Source organism: Hyla sarda, unplaced genomic scaffold, assembly GCF_029499605.1.
Source record: "Hyla sarda isolate aHylSar1 unplaced genomic scaffold, aHylSar1.hap1 scaffold_428, whole genome shotgun sequence".
Classification (NCBI taxonomy): Eukaryota; Metazoa; Chordata; class Amphibia; order Anura; family Hylidae; genus Hyla; species Hyla sarda.
In genome coordinates this window covers 60,614-87,023 of record NW_026610443.1, presented here as the reverse complement: position 1 = coordinate 87,023, position 26,410 = coordinate 60,614, and the positions used below count along the sequence as shown (strand labels likewise).

General features: G+C 43.3%; 15 pseudogenes; all 15 read left to right on the top strand.

Annotated features, from left to right (window-relative positions):
- The first annotated feature begins 1,186 nt into the window (after positions 1 to 1,186).
- LOC130334098 (U2 spliceosomal RNA) lies at positions 1,187 to 1,451 on the top strand (annotated as a pseudogene).
- A 1,497-nt stretch (positions 1,452 to 2,948) lies between these two features.
- On the top strand, positions 2,949 to 3,213 carry LOC130334097 (U2 spliceosomal RNA; annotated as a pseudogene).
- A 1,476-nt stretch (positions 3,214 to 4,689) lies between these two features.
- LOC130334170 (U2 spliceosomal RNA) lies at positions 4,690 to 4,953 on the top strand (annotated as a pseudogene).
- Positions 4,954 to 6,432: 1,479 nt separating this feature from the next.
- Positions 6,433 to 6,696, top strand: LOC130334169 (U2 spliceosomal RNA; annotated as a pseudogene).
- Positions 6,697 to 8,173: 1,477 nt separating this feature from the next.
- On the top strand, positions 8,174 to 8,437 carry LOC130334168 (U2 spliceosomal RNA; annotated as a pseudogene).
- A 1,477-nt stretch (positions 8,438 to 9,914) lies between these two features.
- On the top strand, positions 9,915 to 10,178 carry LOC130334167 (U2 spliceosomal RNA; annotated as a pseudogene).
- Positions 10,179 to 11,633: 1,455 nt separating this feature from the next.
- LOC130334120 (U2 spliceosomal RNA) lies at positions 11,634 to 11,900 on the top strand (annotated as a pseudogene).
- Positions 11,901 to 13,374: 1,474 nt separating this feature from the next.
- LOC130334165 (U2 spliceosomal RNA) lies at positions 13,375 to 13,638 on the top strand (annotated as a pseudogene).
- A 1,499-nt stretch (positions 13,639 to 15,137) lies between these two features.
- Positions 15,138 to 15,401, top strand: LOC130334164 (U2 spliceosomal RNA; annotated as a pseudogene).
- A 1,479-nt stretch (positions 15,402 to 16,880) lies between these two features.
- LOC130334163 (U2 spliceosomal RNA) lies at positions 16,881 to 17,144 on the top strand (annotated as a pseudogene).
- Positions 17,145 to 18,620: 1,476 nt separating this feature from the next.
- On the top strand, positions 18,621 to 18,887 carry LOC130334119 (U2 spliceosomal RNA; annotated as a pseudogene).
- Positions 18,888 to 20,361: 1,474 nt separating this feature from the next.
- On the top strand, positions 20,362 to 20,625 carry LOC130334162 (U2 spliceosomal RNA; annotated as a pseudogene).
- Positions 20,626 to 22,101: 1,476 nt separating this feature from the next.
- Positions 22,102 to 22,368, top strand: LOC130334118 (U2 spliceosomal RNA; annotated as a pseudogene).
- A 1,474-nt stretch (positions 22,369 to 23,842) lies between these two features.
- Positions 23,843 to 24,106, top strand: LOC130334159 (U2 spliceosomal RNA; annotated as a pseudogene).
- A 1,499-nt stretch (positions 24,107 to 25,605) lies between these two features.
- Positions 25,606 to 25,869, top strand: LOC130334158 (U2 spliceosomal RNA; annotated as a pseudogene).
- Positions 25,870 to 26,410: the final 541 nt, after the last annotated feature.

Sequence of the window (26,410 nt, the reverse complement as noted above, 5' to 3'; positions counted from 1 at the left end):
TGCATTGGTTTCTGTGGTCAGTGAATGATAAAAACAAAATTTACCATCCATTGATGGATGGGAAATCCGCCATGAGGCATTTGTTTTTAGAAACTGCTGCTCACAACCAATGTTGCAATGGAGTGTCTCCATCTGCTGGTGGTATTGGAAAGGCATTAGTGCTATGACAGGGTCTGAAGAAGAAGAAGAAGAAGAAGAAGAAGAAGAAGAAGAAGAAGAAGAAGAAGAAGAAGACGGAAAAAAATATATATAAAAAGAAAAAGAGAGAGAGAGAGAGAGACTGACTTAGTGAGCGAGTGAGTGAGAGAGTGAGAGTGAGTGAGAGTGAATGAGTGAGTGAGTGATTGAGTGAGTGAGTGAGTGAGTGAGAACAAATGAGTTAAAGCAAGTGAGTGAGAGAGATCGAATGAATGAAAGTCTGAATGACAGAAAGAAAAAAGGATGAAGAAAGAAGCATGAAGAAAAAAAAATGTATATGGAGTTGCTGACATGAGTGCAATCTACAAAGCCGTTGAGGCTGATCCTCATGGGAGGATTATTGCACCAGGACCCTTAGCACTTTTAAAATGCCATTCAATGCCACGGGCTAGATGTAAACTGCAGATGACCATGTTGTGGTAGTTACCATGGATACCCAAGTGATGTGTGAGCTAACACATAGGCCCAACAGATTCCAAGAAGGCCAGAATCACCAGCGGCACCACCATCGATTGTCAGGTCACCCGGATTCAGCAAATACCAGAGTCCAAAATGATGCAGGTTTATACTGTTAATTTTCAGTTTATCGTTACAGTTGGTGTTATTCCATGTCGGAAGGGACGCAGCTACAGCCAGTGGGGTAACTAGAGACAGGCAGGCAGCTATGTGCAACAAAGGTAGGCGTGTTGTTTTCATATGCAGATCTGAAATATTGTCTTATATGCAAGAGGAGGAGTGATGGGGGTTCAGGCAAAAGCCAGGCTATGGATTGCATTGCTAAATGCTCCATCAGAGTGCAATGGTCGCCTGTCCTTTTTTTAAGTGATGATGTGGGTTTAGCCTGTGCTGTATGTATGTATGGGTGGCTGACTGCCACCCACCCAGAAAGTGTATGGGAGGCTGGTTGGCTGCCAGCCTTCCTTCCATTCCTATGAGTAATGTGAGTGCTCATGAAGGGGACATGGTTGGGTCCACCCCTTTCCCAGTTATCCCCTCTAGGCCTTTTGGCTTAGATCAAGTGTAAAAAAAGAAAGGATCTTGCGACAGATCGCATCCTGAGGCACGTTTTTTTTTTGTGTGAATACTTGCACTTGGGTGACTTGTGAGCACATACTGATACATACGTTCCCTATCTGGGGACCATAAATTAAATGGATTTTTGAGAAAGGGAGCTGATTTGGAAGCTTGCTTCTGTCGCCCTATGCATTGACCCGATGTGGCAGTATCTTCGGGTAGTGAACAGTGCACCACCCCATTCCAGTGTTAAACAAGAAAGATTCTCATTTAATCCTCCGTGGGTGAGAATTTGAGTTTGAGAATTGGAGACCAAAATGATGAGTTGCACTGACTGGTTTATGAACGTCTATTCATTTAGCGTTTTAATGACCATGTTTGCACACTGATTGGTGTAAAAAAATAAAATAAAACTAAATAATAATAATCTAGCACACCTGTGCAGGTTTGACATGACATGACAGGTAGCTGTCTTGTGGGTGGTGCTGAATCCTGTTAAATGACATGAGGGTCTCATGCCTATACACAAGGGTGTGTCATTGCTGTTGCTTGACCATGCATTGGTTTCTGTGGTCAGTGAATGATAAAAACAAAATTTACCATCCATTGATGGATGGGAAATCCGCCATGAGGCATTTGTTTTTAGAAACTGCTGCTCACAACCAATGTTGCAATGGAGTGTCTCCATCTGCTGGTGGTATTGGAAAGGCATTAGTGCTATGACAGGGTCTGAAGAAGAAGAAGAAGAAGAAGAAGAAGAAGAAGAAGAAGAAGAAGAAGAAGACGGAAAAAAATATATATAAAAAGAAAAAGAGAGAGAGAGAGAGAGACTGACTTAGTGAGCGAGTGAGTGAGAGAGTGAGAGTGAGTGAGAGTGAATGAGTGAGTGAGTGATTGAGTGAGTGAGTGAGTGAGTGAGAACAAATGAGTTAAAGCAAGTGAGTGAGAGAGATCGAATGAATGAAAGTCTGAATGACAGAAAGAAAAAAGGATGAAGAAAGAAGCATGAAGAAAAAAAAATGTATATGGAGTTGCTGACATGAGTGCAATCTACAAAGCCGTTGAGGCTGATCCTCATGGGAGGATTATTGCACCAGGACCCTTAGCACTTTTAAAATGCCATTCAATGCCACGGGCTAGATGTAAACTGCAGATGACCATGTTGTGGTAGTTACCATGGATACCCAAGTGATGTGTGAGCTAACACATAGGCCCAACAGATTCCAAGAAGGCCAGAATCACCAGCGGCACCACCATCGATTGTCAGGTCACCCGGATTCAGCAAATACCAGAGTCCAAAATGATGCAGGTTTATACTGTTAATTTTCAGTTTATCGTTACAGTTGGTGTTATTCCATGTCGGAAGGGACGCAGCTACAGCCAGTGGGGTAACTAGAGACAGGCAGGCAGCTATGTGCAACAAAGGTAGGCGTGTTGTTTTCATATGCAGATCTGAAATATTGTCTTATATGCAAGAGGAGGAGTGATGGGGGTTCAGGCAAAAGCCAGGCTATGGATTGCATTGCTAAATGCTCCATCAGAGTGCAATGGTCGCCTGTCCTTTTTTTAAGTGATGATGTGGGTTTAGCCTGTGCTGTATGTATGTATGGGTGGCTGACTGCCACCCACCCAGAAAGTGTATGGGAGGCTGGTTGGCTGCCAGCCTTCCTTCCATTCCTATGAGTAATGTGAGTGCTCATGAAGGGGACATGGTTGGGTCCACCCCTTTCCCAGTTATCCCCTCTAGGCCTTTTGGCTTAGATCAAGTGTAAAAAAAGAAAGGATCTTGCGACAGATCGCATCCTGAGGCACGTTTTTTTTTTGTGTGAATACTTGCACTTGGGTGACTTGTGAGCACATACTGATACATACGTTCCCTATCTGGGGACCATAAATTAAATGGATTTTTGAGAAAGGGAGCTGATTTGGAAGCTTGCTTCTGTCGCCCTATGCATTGACCCGATGTGGCAGTATCTTCGGGTAGTGAACAGTGCACCACCCCATTCCAGTGTTAAACAAGAAAGATTCTCATTTAATCCTCCGTGGGTGAGAATTTGAGTTTGAGAATTGGAGACCAAAATGATGAGTTGCACTGACTGGTTTATGAACGTCTATTCATTTAGCGTTTTAATGACCATGTTTGCACACTGATTGGTGTAAAAAAATAAAATAAAACTAAATAATAATAATCTAGCACACCTGTGCAGGTTTGACATGACATGACAGGTAGCTGTCTTGTGGGTGGTGCTGAATCCTGTTAAATGACATGAGGGTCTCATGCCTATACACAAGGGTGTGTCATTGCTGTTGCTTGACCATGCATTGGTTTCTGTGGTCAGTGAATGATAAAAACAAAATTTACCATCCATTGATGGATGGGAAATCCGCCATGAGGCATTTGTTTTTAGAAACTGCTGCTCACAACCAATGTTGCAATGGAGTGTCTCCATCTGCTGGTGGTATTGGAAAGGCATTAGTGCTATGACAGGGTCTGAAGAAGAAGAAGAAGAAGAAGAAGAAGAAGACGGAAAAAAATATATATAAAAAGAAAAAGAGAGAGAGAGAGAGAGACTGACTTAGTGAGCGAGTGAGTGAGAGAGTGAGAGTGAGTGAGAGTGAATGAGTGAGTGAGTGATTGAGTGAGTGAGTGAGTGAGTGAGAACAAATGAGTTAAAGCAAGTGAGTGAGAGAGATCGAATGAATGAAAGTCTGAATGACAGAAAGAAAAAAGGATGAAGAAAGAAGCATGAAGAAAAAAAAATGTATATGGAGTTGCTGACATGAGTGCAATCTACAAAGCCGTTGAGGCTGATCCTCATGGGAGGATTATTGCACCAGGACCCTTAGCACTTTTAAAATGCCATTCAATGCCACGGGCTAGATGTAAACTGCAGATGACCATGTTGTGGTAGTTACCATGGATACCCAAGTGATGTGTGAGCTAACACATAGGCCCAACAGATTCCAAGAAGGCCAGAATCACCAGCGGCACCACCATCGATTGTCAGGTCACCCGGATTCAGCAAATACCAGAGTCCAAAATGATGCAGGTTTATACTGTTAATTTTCAGTTTATCGTTACAGTTGGTGTTATTCCATGTCGGAAGGGACGCAGCTACAGCCAGTGGGGTAACTAGAGACAGGCAGGCAGCTATGTGCAACAAAGGTAGGCGTGTTGTTTTCATATGCAGATCTGAAATATTGTCTTATATGCAAGAGGAGGAGTGATGGGGGTTCAGGCAAAAGCCAGGCTATGGATTGCATTGCTAAATGCTCCATCAGAGTGCAATGGTCGCCTGTCCTTTTTTTAAGTGATGATGTGGGTTTAGCCTGTGCTGTATGTATGTATGGGTGGCTGACTGCCACCCACCCAGAAAGTGTATGGGAGGCTGGTTGGCTGCCAGCCTTCCTTCCATTCCTATGAGTAATGTGAGTGCTCATGAAGGGGACATGGTTGGGTCCACCCCTTTCCCGGTTATCCCCTCTAGGCCTTTTGGCTTAGATCAAGTGTAAAAAAAGAAAGGATCTTGCGACAGATCGCATCCTGAGGCACGTTTTTTTTTGTGTGAATACTTGCACTTGGGTGACTTGTGAGCACATACTGATACATACGTTCCCTATCTGGGGACCATAAATTAAATGGATTTTTGAGAAAGGGAGCTGATTTGGAAGCTTGCTTCTGTCGCCCTATGCATTGACCCGATGTGGCAGTATCTTCGGGTAGTGAACAGTGCACCACCCCATTCCAGTGTTAAACAAGAAAGATTCTCATTTAATCCTCCGTGGGTGAGAATTTGAGTTTGAGAATTGGAGACCAAAATGATGAGTTGCACTGACTGGTTTATGAACGTCTATTCATTTAGCGTTTTAATGACCATGTTTGCACACTGATTGGTGTAAAAAAATAAAATAAAACTAAATAATAATAATCTAGCACACCTGTGCAGGTTTGACATGACATGACAGGTAGCTGTCTTGTGGGTGGTGCTGAATCCTGTTAAATGACATGAGGGTCTCATGCCTATACACAAGGGTGTGTCATTGCTGTTGCTTGACCATGCATTGGTTTCTGTGGTCAGTGAATGATAAAAACAAAATTTACCATCCATTGATGGATGGGAAATCCGCCATGAGGCATTTGTTTTTAGAAACTGCTGCTCACAACCAATGTTGCAATGGAGTGTCTCCATCTGCTGGTGGTATTGGAAAGGCATTAGTGCTATGACAGGGTCTGAAGAAGAAGAAGAAGAAGAAGAAGAAGAAGAAGACGGAAAAAAATATATATAAAAAGAAAAAGAGAGAGAGAGAGAGAGACTGACTTAGTGAGCGAGTGAGTGAGAGAGTGAGAGTGAGTGAGAGTGAATGAGTGAGTGAGTGATTGAGTGAGTGAGTGAGTGAGTGAGAACAAATGAGTTAAAGCAAGTGAGTGAGAGAGATCGAATGAATGAAAGTCTGAATGACAGAAAGAAAAAAGGATGAAGAAAGAAGCATGAAGAAAAAAAAATGTATATGGAGTTGCTGACATGAGTGCAATCTACAAAGCCGTTGAGGCTGATCCTCATGGGAGGATTATTGCACCAGGACCCTTAGCACTTTTAAAATGCCATTCAATGCCACGGGCTAGATGTAAACTGCAGATGACCATGTTGTGGTAGTTACCATGGATACCCAAGTGATGTGTGAGCTAACACATAGGCCCAACAGATTCCAAGAAGGCCAGAATCACCAGCGGCACCACCATCGATTGTCAGGTCACCCGGATTCAGCAAATACCAGAGTCCAAAATGATGCAGGTTTATACTGTTAATTTTCAGTTTATCGTTACAGTTGGTGTTATTCCATGTCGGAAGGGACGCAGCTACAGCCAGTGGGGTAACTAGAGACAGGCAGGCAGCTATGTGCAACAAAGGTAGGCGTGTTGTTTTCATATGCAGATCTGAAATATTGTCTTATATGCAAGAGGAGGAGTGATGGGGGTTCAGGCAAAAGCCAGGCTATGGATTGCATTGCTAAATGCTCCATCAGAGTGCAATGGTCGCCTGTCCTTTTTTTAAGTGATGATGTGGGTTTAGCCTGTGCTGTATGTATGTATGGGTGGCTGACTGCCACCCACCCAGAAAGTGTATGGGAGGCTGGTTGGCTGCCAGCCATCCTTCCATTCCTATGAGTAATGTGAGTGCTCATGAAGGGGACATGGTTGGGTCCACCCCTTTCCCGGTTATCCCCTCTAGGCCTTTTGGCTTAGATCAAGTGTAAAAAAAGAAAGGATCTTGCGACAGATCGCATCCTGAGGCACGTTTTTTTTTGTGTGAATACTTGCACTTGGGTGACTTGTGAGCACATACTGATACATACGTTCCCTATCTGGGGACCATAAATTAAATGGATTTTTGAGAAAGGGAGCTGATTTGGAAGCTTGCTTCTGTCGCCCTATGCATTGACCCGATGTGGCAGTATCTTCGGGTAGTGAACAGTGCACCACCCCATTCCAGTGTTAAACAAGAAAGATTCTCATTTAATCCTCCGTGGGTGAGAATTTGAGTTTGAGAATTGGAGACCAAAATGATGAGTTGCACTGACTGGTTTATGAACGTCTATTCATTTAGCGTTTTAATGACCATGTTTGCACACTGATTGGTGTAAAAAAAATAAAATAAAACTAAATAATAATAATCTAGCACACCTGTGCAGGTTTGACATGACATGACAGGTAGCTGTCTTGTGGGTGGTGCTGAATCCTGTTAAATGACATGAGGGTCTCATGCCTATACACAAGGGTGTGTCATTGCTGTTGCTTGACCATGCATTGGTTTCTGTGGTCAGTGAATGATAAAAACAAAATTTACCATCCATTGATGGATGGGAAATCCGCCATGAGGCATTTGTTTTTAGAAACTGCTGCTCACAACCAATGTTGCAATGGAGTGTCTCCATCTGCTGGTGGTATTGGAAAGGCATTAGTGCTATGACAGGGTCTGAAGAAGAAGAAGAAGAAGAAGAAGAAGAAGACGGAAAAAAATATATATAAAAAGAAAAAGAGAGAGAGAGAGAGAGACTGACTTAGTGAGCGAGTGAGTGAGAGAGTGAGAGTGAGTGAGAGTGAATGAGTGAGTGAGTGATTGAGTGAGTGAGTGAGTGAGTGAGAACAAATGAGTTAAAGCAAGTGAGTGAGAGAGATCGAATGAATGCAAGTCTGAATGACAGAAAGAAAAAAGGATGAAGAAAGAAGCATGAAGAAAAAAAAATGTATATGGAGTTGCTGACATGAGTGCAATCTACAAAGCCGTTGAGGCTGATCCTCATGGGAGGATTATTGCACCAGGACCCTTAGCACTTTTAAAATGCCATTCAATGCCACGGGCTAGATGTAAACTGCAGATGACCATGTTGTGGTAGTTACCATGGATACCCAAGTGATGTGTGAGCTAACACATAGGCCCAACAGATTCCAAGAAGGCCAGAATCACCAGCGGCACCACCATCGATTGTCAGGTCACCCGGATTCAGCAAATACCAGAGTCCAAAATGATGCAGGTTTATACTGTTAATTTTCAGTTTATCGTTACAGTTGGTGTTATTCCATGTCGGAAGGGACGCAGCTACAGCCAGTGGGGTAACTAGAGACAGGCAGGCAGCTATGTGCAACAAAGGTAGGCGTGTTGTTTTCATATGCAGATCTGAAATATTGTCTTATATGCAAGAGGAGGAGTGATGGGGGTTCAGGCAAAAGCCAGGCTATGGATTGCATTGCTAAATGCTCCATCAGAGTGCAATGGTCGCCTGTCCTTTTTTTAAGTGATGATGTGGGTTTAGCCTGTGCTGTATGTATGTATGGGTGGCTGACTGCCACCCACCCAGAAAGTGTATGGGAGGCTGGTTGGCTGCCAGCCTTCCTTCCATTCCTATGAGTAATGTGAGTGCTCATGAAGGGGACATGGTTGGGTCCACCCCTTTCCCGGTTATCCCCTCTAGGCCTTTTGGCTTAGATCAAGTGTAAAAAAAGAAAGGATCTTGCGACAGATCGCATCCTGAGGCACGTTTTTTTTTGTGTGAATACTTGCACTTGGGTGACTTGTGAGCACATACTGATACATACGTTCCCTATCTGGGGACCATAAATTAAATGGATTTTTGAGAAAGGGAGCTGATTTGGAAGCTTGCTTCTGTCGCCCTATGCATTGACCCGATGTGGCAGTATCTTCGGGTAGTGAACAGTGCACCACCCCATTCCAGTGTTAAACAAGAAAGATTCTCATTTAATCCTCCGTGGGTGAGAATTTGAGTTTGAGAATTGGAGACCAAAATGATGAGTTGCACTGACTGGTTTATGAACGTCTATTCATTTAGCGTTTTAATGACCATGTTTGCACACTGATTGGTGTAAAAAAAATAAAATAAAACTAAATAATAATAATCTAGCACACCTGTGCAGGTTTGACATGACATGACAGGTAGCTGTCTTGTGGGTGGTGCTGAATCCTGTTAAATGACATGAGGGTCTCATGCCTATACACAAGGGTGTGTCATTGCTGTTGCTTGACCATGCATTGGTTTCTGTGGTCAGTGAATGATAAAAACAAAATTTACCATCCATTGATGGATGGGAAATCCGCCATGAGGCATTTGTTTTTAGAAACTGCTGCTCACAACCAATGTTGCAATGGAGTGTCTCCATCTGCTGGTGGTATTGGAAAGGCATTAGTGCTATGACAGGGTCTGAAGAAGAAGAAGAAGAAGAAGAAGAAGAAGACGGAAAAAAATATATATAAAAAGAAAAAGAGAGAGAGAGAGAGAGACTGACTTAGTGAGCGAGTGAGTGAGAGAGTGAGAGTGAGTGAGAGTGAATGAGTGAGTGAGTGATTGAGTGAGTGAGTGAGTGAGTGAGAACAAATGAGTTAAAGCAAGTGAGTGAGAGAGATCGAATGAATGAAAGTCTGAATGACAGAAAGAAAAAAGGATGAAGAAAGAAGCGTGAAGAAAAAAAAATGTATATGGAGTTGCTGACATGAGTGCAATCTACAAAGCCGTTGAGGCTGATCCTCATGGGAGGATTATTGCACCAGGACCCTTAGCACTTTTAAAATGCCATTCAATGCCACGGGCTAGATGTAAACTGCAGATGACCATGTTGTGGTAGTTACCATGGATACCCAAGTGATGTGTGAGCTAACACATAGGCCCAACAGATTCCAAGAAGGCCAGAATCACCAGCGGCACCACCATCGATTGTCAGGTCACCCGGATTCAGCAAATACCAGAGTCCAAAATGATGCAGGTTTATACTGTTAATTTTCAGTTTATCGTTACAGTTGGTGTTATTCCATGTCGGAAGGGACGCAGCTACAGCCAGTGGGGTAACTAGAGACAGGCAGGCAGCTATGTGCAACAAAGGTAGGCGTGTTGTTTTCATATGCAGATCTGAAATATTGTCTTATATGCAAGAGGAGGAGTGATGGGGGTTCAGGCAAAAGCCAGGCTATGGATTGCATTGCTAAATGCTCCATCAGAGTGCAATGGTTGCCTGTCCTTTTTTTAAGTGATGATGTGGGTTTAGCCTGTGCTGTATGTATGTATGGGTGGCTGACTGCCACCCACCCAGAAAGTGTATGGGAGGCTGGTTGGCTGCCAGCCTTCCTTCCATTCCTATGAGTAATGTGAGTGCTCATGAAGGGGACATGGTTGGGTCCACCCCTTTCCCGGTTATCCCCTCTAGGCCTTTTGGCTTAGATCAAGTGTAAAAAAAGAAAGGATCTTGCGACAGATCGCATCCTGAGGCACGTTTTTTTTTGTGTGAATACTTGCACTTGGGTGACTTGTGAGCACATACTGATACATACGTTCCCTATCTGGGGACCATAAATTAAATGGATTTTTGAGAAAGGGAGCTGATTTGGAAGCTTGCTTCTGTCGCCCTATGCATTGACCCGATGTGGCAGTATCTTCGGGTAGTGAACAGTGCACCACCCCATTCCAGTGTTAAACAAGAAAGATTCTCATTTAATCCTCCGTGGGTGAGAATTTGAGTTTGAGAATTGGAGACCAAAATGATGAGTTGCACTGACTGGTTTATGAACGTCTATTCATTTAGCGTTTTAATGACCATGTTTGCACACTGATTGGTGTAAAAAAATAAAATAAAACTAAATAATAATAATCTAGCACACCTGTGCAGGTTTGACATGACATGACAGGTAGCTGTCTTGTGGGTGGTGCTGAATCCTGTTAAATGACATGAGGGTCTCATGCCTATACACAAGGGTGTGTCATTGCTGTTGCTTGACCATGCATTGGTTTCTGTGGTCAGTGAATGATAAAAACAAAATTTACCATCCATTGATGGATGGGAAATCCGCCATGAGGCATTTGTTTTTAGAAACTGCTGCTCACAACCAATGTTGCAATGGAGTGTCTCCATCTGCTGGTGGTATTGGAAAGGCATTAGTGCTATGACAGGGTCTGAAGAAGAAGAAGAAGAAGAAGAAGAAGAAGAAGACGGAAAAAAATATATATAAAAAGAAAAAGAGAGAGAGAGAGAGAGACTGACTTAGTGAGCGAGTGAGTGAGAGAGTGAGAGTGAGTGAGAGTGAGTGAGTGAGTGAGTGAGAACAAATGAGTTAAAGCAAGTGAGTGAGAGAGATCGAATGAATGAAAGTCTGAATGACAGAAAGAAAAAAGGATGAAGAAAGAAGCATGAAGAAAAAAAAATGTATATGGAGTTGCTGACATGAGTGCAATCTACAAAGCCGTTGAGGCTGATCCTCATGGGAGGATTATTGCACCAGGACCCTTAGCACTTTTAAAATGCCATTCAATGCCACGGGCTAGATGTAAACTGCAGATGACCATGTTGTGGTAGTTACCATGGATACCCAAGTGATGTGTGAGCTAACACATAGGCCCAACAGATTCCAAGAAGGCCAGAATCACCAGCGGCACCACCATCGATTGTCAGGTCACCCGGATTCAGCAAATACCAGAGTCCAAAATGATGCAGGTTTATACTGTTAATTTTCAGTTTATCGTTACAGTTGGTGTTATTCCATGTCGGAAGGGACGCAGCTACAGCCAGTGGGGTAACTAGAGACAGGCAGGCAGCTATGTGCAACAAAGGTAGGCGTGTTGTTTTCATATGCAGATCTGAAATATTGTCTTATATGCAAGAGGAGGAGTGATGGGGGTTCAGGCAAAAGCCAGGCTATGGATTGCATTGCTAAATGCTCCATCAGAGTGCAATGGTCGCCTGTCCTTTTTTTAAGTGATGATGTGGGTTTAGCCTGTGCTGTATGTATGTATGGGTGGCTGACTGCCACCCACCCAGAAAGTGTATGGGAGGCTGGTTGGCTGCCAGCCTTCCTTCCATTCCTATGAGTAATGTGAGTGCTCATGAAAGGGACATGGTTGGGTCCACCCCTTTCCCGGTTATCCCCTCTAGGCCTTTTGGCTTAGATCAAGTGTAAAAAAAGAAAGGATCTTGCGACAGATCGCATCCTGAGGCACGTTTTTTTTTTTTGTGTGAATACTTGCACTTGGGTGACTTGTGAGCACATACTGATACATACGTTCCCTATCTGGGGACCATAAATTAAATGGATTTTTGAGAAAGGGAGCTGATTTGGAAGCTTGCTTCTGTCGCCCTATGCATTGACCCGATGTGGCAGTATCTTCGGGTAGTGAACAGTGCACCACCCCATTCCAGTGTTAAACAAGAAAGATTCTCATTTAATCCTCCGTGGGTGAGAATTTGAGTTTGAGAATTGGAGACCAAAATGATGAGTTGCACTTACTGGTTTATGAACGTCTATTCATTTAGCGTTTTAATGACCATGTTTGCACACTGATTGGTGTAAAAAAATAAAATAAAACTAAATAATAATAATCTAGCACACCTGTGCAGGTTTGACATGACATGACAGGTAGCTGTCTTGTGGGTGGTGCTGAATCCTGTTAAATGACATGAGGGTCTCATGCCTATACACAAGGGTGTGTCATTGCTGTTGCTTGACCATGCATTGGTTTCTGTGGTCAGTGAATGATAAAAACAAAATTTACCATCCATTGATGGATGGGAAATCCGCCATGAGGCATTTGTTTTTAGAAACTGCTGCTCACAACCAATGTTGCAATGGAGTGTCTCCATCTGCTGGTGGTATTGGAAAGGCATTAGTGCTATGACAGGGTCTGAAGAAGAAGAAGAAGAAGAAGAAGACGGAAAAAAATATATATAAAAAGAAAAAGAGAGAGAGAGAGAGAGACTGACTTAGTGAGCGAGTGAGTGAGAGAGTGAGAGTGAGTGAGAGTGAATGAGTGAGTGAGTGATTGAGTGAGTGAGTGAGTGAGTGAGTGAGAACAAATGAGTTAAAGCAAGTGAGTGAGAGAGATCGAATGAATGAAAGTCTGAATGACAGAAAGAAAAAAGGATGAAGAAAGAAGCATGAAGAAAAAAAATTGTATATGGAGTTGCTGACATGAGTGCAATCTACAAAGCCGTTGAGGCTGATCCTCATGGGAGGATTATTGCACCAGGACCCTTAGCACTTTTAAAATGCCATTCAATGCCACGGGCTAGATGTAAACTGCAGATGACCATGTTGTGGTAGTTACCATGGATACCCAAGTGATGTGTGAGCTAACACATAGGCCCAACAGATTCCAAGAAGGCCAGAATCACCAGCGGCACCACCATCGATTGTCAGGTCACCCGGATTCAGCAAATACCAGAGTCCAAAATGATGCAGGTTTATACTGTTAATTTTCAGTTTATCGTTACAGTTGGTGTTATTCCATGTCGGAAGGGACGCAGCTACAGCCAGTGGGGTAACTAGAGACAGGCAGGCAGCTATGTGCAACAAAGGTAGGCGTGTTGTTTTCATATGCAGATCTGAAATATTGTCTTATATGCAAGAGGAGGAGTGATGGGGGTTCAGGCAAAAGCCAGGCTATGGATTGCATTGCTAAATGCTCCATCAGAGTGCAATGGTCGCCTGTCCTTTTTTTAAGTGATGATGTGGGTTTAGCCTGTGCTGTATGTATGTATGGGTGGCTGACTGCCACCCACCCAGAAAGTGTATGGGAGGCTGGTTGGCTGCCAGCCTTCCTTCCATTCCTATGAGTAATGTGAGTGCTCATGAAGGGGACATGGTTGGGTCCACCCCTTTCCCGGTTATCCCCTCTAGGCCTTTTGGCTTAGATCAAGTGTAAAAAAAGAAAGGATCTTGCGACAGATCGCATCCTGAGGCACGTTTTTTTTTGTGTGAATACTTGCACTTGGGTGACTTGTGAGCACATACTGATACATACGTTCCCTATCTGGGGACCATAAATTAAATGGATTTTTGAGAAAGGGAGCTGATTTGGAAGCTTGCTTCTGTCGCCCTATGCATTGACCCGATGTGGCAGTATCTTCGGGTAGTGAACAGTGCACCACCCCATTCCAGTGTTAAACAAGAAAGATTCTCATTTAATCCTCCGTGGGTGAGAATTTGAGTTTGAGAATTGGAGACCAAAATGATGAGTTGCACTGACTGGTTTATGAACGTCTATTCATTTAGCGTTTTAATGACCATGTTTGCACACTGATTGGTGTAAAAAAATAAAATAAAACTAAATAATAATAATCTAGCACACCTGTGCAGGTTTGACATGACATGACAGGTAGCTGTCTTGTGGGTGGTGCTGAATCCTGTTAAATGACATGAGGGTCTCATGCCTATACACAAGGGTGTGTCATTGCTGTTGCTTGACCATGCATTGGTTTCTGTGGTCAGTGAATGATAAAAACAAAATTTACCATCCATTGATGGATGGGAAATCCGCCATGAGGCATTTGTTTTTAGAAACTGCTGCTCACAACCAATGTTGCAATGGAGTGTCTCCATCTGCTGGTGGTATTGGAAAGGCATTAGTGCTATGACAGGGTCTGAAGAAGAAGAAGAAGAAGAAGAAGAAGAAGAAGAAGAAGAAGAAGAAGAAGAAGAAGACGGAAAAAAATATATATAAAAAGAAAAAGAGAGAGAGAGAGAGAGACTGACTTAGTGAGCGAGTGAGTGAGAGAGTGAGAGTGAGTGAGAGTGAATGAGTGAGTGAGTGATTGAGTGAGTGAGTGAGTGAGAACAAATGAGTTAAAGCAAGTGAGTGAGAGAGATCGAATGAATGAAAGTCTGAATGACAGAAAGAAAAAAGGATGAAGAAAGAAGCATGAAGAAAAAAAAATGTATATGGAGTTGCTGACATGAGTGCAATCTACAAAGCCGTTGAGGCTGATCCTCATGGGAGGATTATTGCACCAGGACCCTTAGCACTTTTAAAATGCCATTCAATGCCACGGGCTAGATGTAAACTGCAGATGACCATGTTGTGGTAGTTACCATGGATACCCAAGTGATGTGTGAGCTAACACATAGGCCCAACAGATTCCAAGAAGGCCAGAATCACCAGCGGCACCACCATCGATTGTCAGGTCACCCGGATTCAGCAAATACCAGAGTCCAAAATGATGCAGGTTTATACTGTTAATTTTCAGTTTATCGTTACAGTTGGTGTTATTCCATGTCGGAAGGGACGCAGCTACAGCCAGTGGGGTAACTAGAGACAGGCAGGCAGCTATGTGCAACAAAGGTAGGCATGTTGTTTTCATATGCAGATCTGAAATATTGTCTTATATGCAAGAGGAGGAGTGATGGGGGTTCAGGCAAAAGCCAGGCTATGGATTGCATTGCTAAATGCTCCATCAGAGTGCAATGGTCGCCTGTCCTTTTTTTAAGTGATGATGTGGGTTTAGCCTGTGCTGTATGTATGTATGGGTGGCTGACTGCCACCCACCCAGAAAGTGTATGGGAGGCTGGTTGGCTGCCAGCCTTCCTTCCATTCCTATGAGTAATGTGAGTGCTCATGAAGGGGACATGGTTGGGTCCACCCCTTTCCCGGTTATCCCCTCTAGGCCTTTTGGCTTAGATCAAGTGTAAAAAAAGAAAGGATCTTGCGACAGATCGCATCCTGAGGCACGTTTTTTTTTGTGTGAATACTTGCACTTGGGTGACTTGTGAGCACATACTGATACATACGTTCCCTATCTGGGGACCATAAATTAAATGGATTTTTGAGAAAGGGAGCTGATTTGGAAGCTTGCTTCTGTCGCCCTATGCATTGACCCGATGTGGCAGTATCTTCGGGTAGTGAACAGTGCACCACCCCATTCCAGTGTTAAACAAGAAAGATTCTCATTTAATCCTCCGTGGGTGAGAATTTGAGTTTGAGAATTGGAGACCAAAATGATGAGTTGCACTGACTGGTTTATGAACGTCTATTCATTTAGCGTTTTAATGACCATGTTTGCACACTGATTGGTGTAAAAAAATAAAATAAAACTAAATAATAATAATCTAGCACACCTGTGCAGGTTTGACATGACATGACAGGTAGCTGTCTTGTGGGTGGTGCTGAATCCTGTTAAATGACATGAGGGTCTCATGCCTATACACAAGGGTGTGTCATTGCTGTTGCTTGACCATGCATTGGTTTCTGTGGTCAGTGAATGATAAAAACAAAATTTACCATCCATTGATGGATGGGAAATCCGCCATGAGGCATTTGTTTTTAGAAACTGCTGCTCACAACCAATGTTGCAATGGAGTGTCTCCATCTGCTGGTGGTATTGGAAAGGCATTAGTGCTATGACAGGGTCTGAAGAAGAAGAAGAAGAAGAAGAAGAAGAAGAAGACGGAAAAAAATATATATAAAAAGAAAAAGAGAGAGAGAGAGAGAGACTGACTTAGTGAGCGAGTGAGTGAGAGAGTGAGAGTGAGTGAGAGTGAATGAGTGAGTGAGTGATTGAGTGAGTGAGTGAGTGAGTGAGAACAAATGAGTTAAAGCAAGTGAGTGAGAGAGATCGAATGAATGAAAGTCTGAATGACAGAAAGAAAAAAGGATGAAGAAAGAAGCATGAAGAAAAAAAAATGTATATGGAGTTGCTGACATGAGTGCAATCTACAAAGCCGTTGAGGCTGATCCTCATGGGAGGATTATTGCACCAGGACCCTTAGCACTTTTAAAATGCCATTCAATGCCACGGGCTAGATGTAAACTGCAGATGACCATGTTGTGGTAGTTACCATGGATACCCAAGTGATGTGTGAGCTAACACATAGGCCCAACAGATTCCAAGAAGGCCAGAATCACCAGCGGCACCACCATCGATTGTCAGGTCACCCGGATTCAGCAAATACCAGAGTCCAAAATGATGCAGGTTTATACTGTTAATTTTCAGTTTATCGTTACAGTTGGTGTTATTCCATGTCGGAAGGGACGCAGCTACAGCCAGTGGGGTAACTAGAGACAGGCAGGCAGCTATGTGCAACAAAGGTAGGCGTGTTGTTTTCATATGCAGATCTGAAATATTGTCTTATATGCAAGAGGAGGAGTGATGGGGGTTCAGGCAAAAGCCAGGCTATGGATTGCATTGCTAAATGCTCCATCAGAGTGCAATGGTCGCCTGTCCTTTTTTTAAGTGATGATGTGGGTTTAGCCTGTGCTGTATGTATGTATGGGTGGCTGACTGCCACCCACCCAGAAAGTGTATGGGAGGCTGGTTGGCTGCCAGCCTTCCTTCCATTCCTATGAGTAATGTGAGTGCTCATGAAGGGGACATGGTTGGGTCCACCCCTTTCCCGGTTATCCCCTCTAGGCCTTTTGGCTTAGATCAAGTGTAAAAAAAGAAAGGATCTTGCGACAGATCGCATCCTGAGGCACGTTTTTTTTTGTGTGAATACTTGCACTTGGGTGACTTGTGAGCACATACTGATACATACGTTCCCTATCTGGGGACCATAAATTAAATGGATTTTTGAGAAAGGGAGCTGATTTGGAAGCTTGCTTCTGTCGCCCTATGCATTGACCCGATGTGGCAGTATCTTCGGGTAGTGAACAGTGCACCACCCCATTCCAGTGTTAAACAAGAAAGATTCTCATTTAATCCTCCGTGGGTGAGAATTTGAGTTTGAGAATTGGAGACCAAAATGATGAGTTGCACTGACTGGTTTATGAACGTCTATTCATTTAGCGTTTTAATGACCATGTTTGCACACTGATTGGTGTAAAAAAATAAAATAAAACTAAATAATAATAATCTAGCACACCTGTGCAGGTTTGACATGACATGACAGGTAGCTGTCTTGTGGGTGGTGCTGAATCCTGTTAAATGACATGAGGGTCTCATGCCTATACACAAGGGTGTGTCATTGCTGTTGCTTGACCATGCATTGGTTTCTGTGGTCAGTGAATGATAAAAACAAAATTTACCATCCATTGATGGATGGGAAATCCGCCATGAGGCATTTGTTTTTAGAAACTGCTGCTCACAACCAATGTTGCAATGGAGTGTCTCCATCTGCTGGTGGTATTGGAAAGGCATTAGTGCTATGACAGGGTCTGAAGAAGAAGAAGAAGAAGAAGAAGAAGAAGACGGAAAAAAATATATATAAAAAGAAAAAGAGAGAGAGAGAGAGAGACTGACTTAGTGAGCGAGTGAGTGAGAGAGTGAGAGTGAGTGAGAGTGAATGAGTGAGTGAGTGATTGAGTGAGTGAGTGAGTGAGTGAGAACAAATGAGTTAAAGCAAGTGAGTGAGAGAGATCGAATGAATGAAAGTCTGAATGACAGAAAGAAAAAAGGATGAAGAAAGAAGCATGAAGAAAAAAAAATGTATATGGAGTTGCTGACATGAGTGCAATCTACAAAGCCGTTGAGGCTGATCCTCATGGGAGGATTATTGCACCAGGACCCTTAGCACTTTTAAAATGCCATTCAATGCCACGGGCTAGATGTAAACTGCAGATGACCATGTTGTGGTAGTTACCATGGATACCCAAGTGATGTGTGAGCTAACACATAGGCCCAACAGATTCCAAGAAGGCCAGAATCACCAGCGGCACCACCATCGATTGTCAGGTCACCCGGATTCAGCAAATACCAGAGTCCAAAATGATGCAGGTTTATACTGTTAATTTTCAGTTTATCGTTACAGTTGGTGTTATTCCATGTCGGAAGGGACGCAGCTACAGCCAGTGGGGTAACTAGAGACAGGCAGGCAGCTATGTGCAACAAAGGTAGGCGTGTTGTTTTCATATGCAGATCTGAAATATTGTCTTATATGCAAGAGGAGGAGTGATGGGGGTTCAGGCAAAAGCCAGGCTATGGATTGCATTGCTAAATGCTCCATCAGAGTGCAATGGTCGCCTGTCCTTTTTTTAAGTGATGATGTGGGTTTAGCCTGTGCTGTATGTATGTATGGGTGGCTGACTGCCACCCACCCAGAAAGTGTATGGGAGGCTGGTTGGCTGCCAGCCTTCCTTCCATTCCTATGAGTAATGTGAGTGCTCATGAAAGGGACATGGTTGGGTCCACCCCTTTCCCGGTTATCCCCTCTAGGCCTTTTGGCTTAGATCAAGTGTAAAAAAAGAAAGGATCTTGCGACAGATCGCATCCTGAGGCACGTTTTTTTTTTTTGTGTGAATACTTGCACTTGGGTGACTTGTGAGCACATACTGATACATACGTTCCCTATCTGGGGACCATAAATTAAATGGATTTTTGAGAAAGGGAGCTGATTTGGAAGCTTGCTTCTGTCGCCCTATGCATTGACCCGATGTGGCAGTATCTTCGGGTAGTGAACAGTGCACCACCCCATTCCAGTGTTAAACAAGAAAGATTCTCATTTAATCCTCCGTGGGTGAGAATTTGAGTTTGAGAATTGGAGACCAAAATGATGAGTTGCACTTACTGGTTTATGAACGTCTATTCATTTAGCGTTTTAATGACCATGTTTGCACACTGATTGGTGTAAAAAAATAAAATAAAACTAAATAATAATAATCTAGCACACCTGTGCAGGTTTGACATGACATGACAGGTAGCTGTCTTGTGGGTGGTGCTGAATCCTGTTAAATGACATGAGGGTCTCATGCCTATACACAAGGGTGTGTCATTGCTGTTGCTTGACCATGCATTGGTTTCTGTGGTCAGTGAATGATAAAAACAAAATTTACCATCCATTGATGGATGGGAAATCCGCCATGAGGCATTTGTTTTTAGAAACTGCTGCTCACAACCAATGTTGCAATGGAGTGTCTCCATCTGCTGGTGGTATTGGAAAGGCATTAGTGCTATGACAGGGTCTGAAGAAGAAGAAGAAGAAGAAGAAGACGGAAAAAAATATATATAAAAAGAAAAAGAGAGAGAGAGAGAGAGACTGACTTAGTGAGCGAGTGAGTGAGAGAGTGAGAGTGAGTGAGAGTGAATGAGTGAGTGAGTGATTGAGTGAGTGAGTGAGTGAGTGAGTGAGAACAAATGAGTTAAAGCAAGTGAGTGAGAGAGATCGAATGAATGAAAGTCTGAATGACAGAAAGAAAAAAGGATGAAGAAAGAAGCATGAAGAAAAAAAAATGTATATGGAGTTGCTGACATGAGTGCAATCTACAAAGCCGTTGAGGCTGATCCTCATGGGAGGATTATTGCACCAGGACCCTTAGCACTTTTAAAATGCCATTCAATGCCACGGGCTAGATGTAAACTGCAGATGACCATGTTGTGGTAGTTACCATGGATACCCAAGTGATGTGTGAGCTAACACATAGGCCCAACAGATTCCAAGAAGGCCAGAATCACCAGCGGCACCACCATCGATTGTCAGGTCACCCGGATTCAGCAAATACCAGAGTCCAAAATGATGCAGGTTTATACTGTTAATTTTCAGTTTATCGTTACAGTTGGTGTTATTCCATGTCGGAAGGGACGCAGCTACAGCCAGTGGGGTAACTAGAGACAGGCAGGCAGCTATGTGCAACAAAGGTAGGCGTGTTGTTTTCATATGCAGATCTGAAATATTGTCTTATATGCAAGAGGAGGAGTGATGGGGGTTCAGGCAAAAGCCAGGCTATGGATTGCATTGCTAAATGCTCCATCAGAGTGCAATGGTCGCCTGTCCTTTTTTTAAGTGATGATGTGGGTTTAGCCTGTGCTGTATGTATGTATGGGTGGCTGACTGCCACCCACCCAGAAAGTGTATGGGAGGCTGGTTGGCTGCCAGCCTTCCTTCCATTCCTATGAGTAATGTGAGTGCTCATGAAGGGGACATGGTTGGGTCCACCCCTTTCCCGGTTATCCCCTCTAGGCCTTTTGGCTTAGATCAAGTGTAAAAAAAGAAAGGATCTTGCGACAGATCGCATCCTGAGGCACGTTTTTTTTTGTGTGAATACTTGCACTTGGGTGACTTGTGAGCACATACTGATACATACGTTCCCTATCTGGGGACCATAAATTAAATGGATTTTTGAGAAAGGGAGCTGATTTGGAAGCTTGCTTCTGTCGCCCTATGCATTGACCCGATGTGGCAGTATCTTCGGGTAGTGAACAGTGCACCACCCCATTCCAGTGTTAAACAAGAAAGATTCTCATTTAATCCTCCGTGGGTGAGAATTTGAGTTTGAGAATTGGAGACCAAAATGATGAGTTGCACTGACTGGTTTATGAACGTCTATTCATTTAGCGTTTTAATGACCATGTTTGCACACTGATTGGTGTAAAAAAATAAAATAAAACTAAATAATAATAATCTAGCACACCTGTGCAGGTTTGACATGACATGACAGGTAGCTGTCTTGTGGGTGGTGCTGAATCCTGTTAAATGACATGAGGGTCTCATGCCTATACACAAGGGTGTGTCATTGCTGTTGCTTGACCATGCATTGGTTTCTGTGGTCAGTGAATGATAAAAACAAAATTTACCATCCATTGATGGATGGGAAATCCGCCATGAGGCATTTGTTTTTAGAAACTGCTGCTCACAACCAATGTTGCAATGGAGTGTCTCCATCTGCTGGTGGTATTGGAAAGGCATTAGTGCTATGACAGGGTCTGAAGAAGAAGAAGAAGAAGAAGAAGAAGAAGACGGAAAAAAATATATATAAAAAGAAAAAGAGAGAGAGAGAGAGAGACTGACTTAGTGAGCGAGTGAGTGAGAGAGTGAGAGTGAGTGAGAGTGAATGAGTGAGTGAGTGATTGAGTGAGTGAGTGAGTGAGTGAGAACAAATGAGTTAAAGCAAGTGAGTGAGAGAGATCGAATGAATGAAAGTCTGAATGACAGAAAGAAAAAAGGATGAAGAAAGAAGCATGAAGAAAAAAAAATGTATATGGAGTTGCTGACATGAGTGCAATCTACAAAGCCGTTGAGGCTGATCCTCATGGGAGGATTATTGCACCAGGACCCTTAGCACTTTTAAAATGCCATTCAATGCCACGGGCTAGATGTAAACTGCAGATGACCATGTTGTGGTAGTTACCATGGATACCCAAGTGATGTGTGAGCTAACACATAGGCCCAACAGATTCCAAGAAGGCCAGAATCACCAGCGGCACCACCATCGATTGTCAGGTCACCCGGATTCAGCAAATACCAGAGTCCAAAATGATGCAGGTTTATACTGTTAATTTTCAGTTTATCGTTACAGTTGGTGTTATTCCATGTCGGAAGGGACGCAGCTACAGCCAGTGGGGTAACTAGAGACAGGCAGGCAGCTATGTGCAACAAAGGTAGGCGTGTTGTTTTCATATGCAGATCTGAAATATTGTCTTATATGCAAGAGGAGGAGTGATGGGGGTTCAGGCAAAAGCCAGGCTATGGATTGCATTGCTAAATGCTCCATCAGAGTGCAATGGTCGCCTGTCCTTTTTTTAAGTGATGATGTGGGTTTAGCCTGTGCTGTATGTATGTATGGGTGGCTGACTGCCACCCACCCAGAAAGTGTATGGGAGGCTGGTTGGCTGCCAGCCTTCCTTCCATTCCTATGAGTAATGTGAGTGCTCATGAAAGGGACATGGTTGGGTCCACCCCTTTCCCGGTTATCCCCTCTAGGCCTTTTGGCTTAGATCAAGTGTAAAAAAAGAAAGGATCTTGCGACAGATCGCATCCTGAGGCACGTTTTTTTTTTTTGTGTGAATACTTGCACTTGGGTGACTTGTGAGCACATACTGATACATACGTTCCCTATCTGGGGACCATAAATTAAATGGATTTTTGAGAAAGGGAGCTGATTTGGAAGCTTGCTTCTGTCGCCCTATGCATTGACCCGATGTGGCAGTATCTTCGGGTAGTGAACAGTGCACCACCCCATTCCAGTGTTAAACAAGAAAGATTCTCATTTAATCCTCCGTGGGTGAGAATTTGAGTTTGAGAATTGGAGACCAAAATGATGAGTTGCACTTACTGGTTTATGAACGTCTATTCATTTAGCGTTTTAATGACCATGTTTGCACACTGATTGGTGTAAAAAAATAAAATAAAACTAAATAATAATAATCTAGCACACCTGTGCAGGTTTGACATGACATGACAGGTAGCTGTCTTGTGGGTGGTGCTGAATCCTGTTAAATGACATGAGGGTCTCATGCCTATACACAAGGGTGTGTCATTGCTGTTGCTTGACCATGCATTGGTTTCTGTGGTCAGTGAATGATAAAAACAAAATTTACCATCCATTGATGGATGGGAAATCCGCCATGAGGCATTTGTTTTTAGAAACTGCTGCTCACAACCAATGTTGCAATGGAGTGTCTCCATCTGCTGGTGGTATTGGAAAGGCATTAGTGCTATGACAGGGTCTGAAGAAGAAGAAGAAGAAGAAGAAGACGGAAAAAAATATATATAAAAAGAAAAAGAGAGAGAGAGAGAGAGACTGACTTAGTGAGCGAGTGAGTGAGAGAGTGAGAGTGAGTGAGAGTGAATGAGTGAGTGAGTGATTGAGTGAGTGAGTGAGTGAGTGAGTGAGAACAAATGAGTTAAAGCAAGTGAGTGAGAGAGATCGAATGAATGAAAGTCTGAATGACAGAAAGAAAAAAGGATGAAGAAAGAAGCATGAAGAAAAAAAAATGTATATGGAGTTGCTGACATGAGTGCAATCTACAAAGCCGTTGAGGCTGATCCTCATGGGAGGATTATTGCACCAGGACCCTTAGCACTTTTAAAATGCCATTCAATGCCACGGGCTAGATGTAAACTGCAGATGACCATGTTGTGGTAGTTACCATGGATACCCAAGTGATGTGTGAGCTAACACATAGGCCCAACAGATTCCAAGAAGGCCAGAATCACCAGCGGCACCACCATCGATTGTCAGGTCACCCGGATTCAGCAAATACCAGAGTCCAAAATGATGCAGGTTTATACTGTTAATTTTCAGTTTATCGTTACAGTTGGTGTTATTCCATGTCGGAAGGGACGCAGCTACAGCCAGTGGGGTAACTAGAGACAGGCAGGCAGCTATGTGCAACAAAGGTAGGCGTGTTGTTTTCATATGCAGATCTGAAATATTGTCTTATATGCAAGAGGAGGAGTGATGGGGGTTCAGGCAAAAGCCAGGCTATGGATTGCATTGCTAAATGCTCCATCAGAGTGCAATGGTCGCCTGTCCTTTTTTTAAGTGATGATGTGGGTTTAGCCTGTGCTGTATGTATGTATGGGTGGCTGACTGCCACCCACCCAGAAAGTGTATGGGAGGCTGGTTGGCTGCCAGCCTTCCTTCCATTCCTATGAGTAATGTGAGTGCTCATGAAGGGGACATGGTTGGGTCCACCCCTTTCCCGGTTATCCCCTCTAGGCCTTTTGGCTTAGATCAAGTGTAAAAAAAGAAAGGATCTTGCGACAGATCGCATCCTGAGGCACGTTTTTTTTTGTGTGAATACTTGCACTTGGGTGACTTGTGAGCACATACTGATACATACGTTCCCTATCTGGGGACCATAAATTAAATGGATTTTTGAGAAAGGGAGCTGATTTGGAAGCTTGCTTCTGTCGCCCTATGCATTGACCCGATGTGGCAGTATCTTCGGGTAGTGAACAGTGCACCACCCCATTCCAGTGTTAAACAAGAAAGATTCTCATTTAATCCTCCGTGGGTGAGAATTTGAGTTTGAGAATTGGAGACCAAAATGATGAGTTGCACTGACTGGTTTATGAACGTCTATTCATTTAGCGTTTTAATGACCATGTTTGCACACTGATTGGTGTAAAAAAATAAAATAAAACTAAATAATAATAATCTAGCACACCTGTGCAGGTTTGACATGACATGACAGGTAGCTGTCTTGTGGGTGGTGCTGAATCCTGTTAAATGACATGAGGGTCTCATGCCTATACACAAGGGTGTGTCATTGCTGTTGCTTGACCATGCATTGGTTTCTGTGGTCAGTGAATGATAAAAACAAAATTTACCATCCATTGATGGATGGGAAATCCGCCATGAGGCATTTGTTTTTAGAAACTGCTGCTCACAACCAATGTTGCAATGGAGTGTCTCCATCTGCTGGTGGTATTGGAAAGGCATTAGTGCTATGACAGGGTCTGAAGAAGAAGAAGAAGAAGAAGAAGAAGAAGAAGAAGAAGAAGAAGAAGAAGAAGAAGACGGAAAAAAATATATATAAAAAGAAAAAGAGAGAGAGAGAGAGAGACTGACTTAGTGAGCGAGTGAGTGAGAGAGTGAGAGTGAGTGAGAGTGAATGAGTGAGTGAGTGATTGAGTGAGTGAGTGAGTGAGAACAAATGAGTTAAAGCAAGTGAGTGAGAGAGATCGAATGAATGAAAGTCTGAATGACAGAAAGAAAAAAGGATGAAGAAAGAAGCATGAAGAAAAAAAAATGTATATGGAGTTGCTGACATGAGTGCAATCTACAAAGCCGTTGAGGCTGATCCTCATGGGAGGATTATTGCACCAGGACCCTTAGCACTTTTAAAATGCCATTCAATGCCACGGGCTAGATGTAAACTGCAGATGACCATGTTGTGGTAGTTACCATGGATACCCAAGTGATGTGTGAGCTAACACATAGGCCCAACAGATTCCAAGAAGGCCAGAATCACCAGCGGCACCACCATCGATTGTCAGGTCACCCGGATTCAGCAAATACCAGAGTCCAAAATGATGCAGGTTTATACTGTTAATTTTCAGTTTATCGTTACAGTTGGTGTTATTCCATGTCGGAAGGGACGCAGCTACAGCCAGTGGGGTAACTAGAGACAGGCAGGCAGCTATGTGCAACAAAGGTAGGCATGTTGTTTTCATATGCAGATCTGAAATATTGTCTTATATGCAAGAGGAGGAGTGATGGGGGTTCAGGCAAAAGCCAGGCTATGGATTGCATTGCTAAATGCTCCATCAGAGTGCAATGGTCGCCTGTCCTTTTTTTAAGTGATGATGTGGGTTTAGCCTGTGCTGTATGTATGTATGGGTGGCTGACTGCCACCCACCCAGAAAGTGTATGGGAGGCTGGTTGGCTGCCAGCCTTCCTTCCATTCCTATGAGTAATGTGAGTGCTCATGAAGGGGACATGGTTGGGTCCACCCCTTTCCCGGTTATCCCCTCTAGGCCTTTTGGCTTAGATCAAGTGTAAAAAAAGAAAGGATCTTGCGACAGATCGCATCCTGAGGCACGTTTTTTTTTGTGTGAATACTTGCACTTGGGTGACTTGTGAGCACATACTGATACATACGTTCCCTATCTGGGGACCATAAATTAAATGGATTTTTGAGAAAGGGAGCTGATTTGGAAGCTTGCTTCTGTCGCCCTATGCATTGACCCGATGTGGCAGTATCTTCGGGTAGTGAACAGTGCACCACCCCATTCCAGTGTTAAACAAGAAAGATTCTCATTTAATCCTCCGTGGGTGAGAATTTGAGTTTGAGAATTGGAGACCAAAATGATGAGTTGCACTGACTGGTTTATGAACGTCTATTCATTTAGCGTTTTAATGACCATGTTTGCACACTGATTGGTGTAAAAAAATAAAATAAAACTAAATAATAATAATCTAGCACACCTGTGCAGGTTTGACATGACATGACAGGTAGCTGTCTTGTGGGTGGTGCTGAATCCTGTTAAATGACATGAGGGTCTCATGCCTATACACAAGGGTGTGTCATTGCTGTTGCTTGACCATGCATTGGTTTCTGTGGTCAGTGAATGATAAAAACAAAATTTACCATCCATTGATGGATGGGAAATCCGCCATGAGGCATTTGTTTTTAGAAACTGCTGCTCACAACCAATGTTGCAATGGAGTGTCTCCATCTGCTGGTGGTATTGGAAAGGCATTAGTGCTATGACAGGGTCTGAAGAAGAAGAAGAAGAAGAAGAAGAAGAAGAAGAAGACGGAAAAAAAT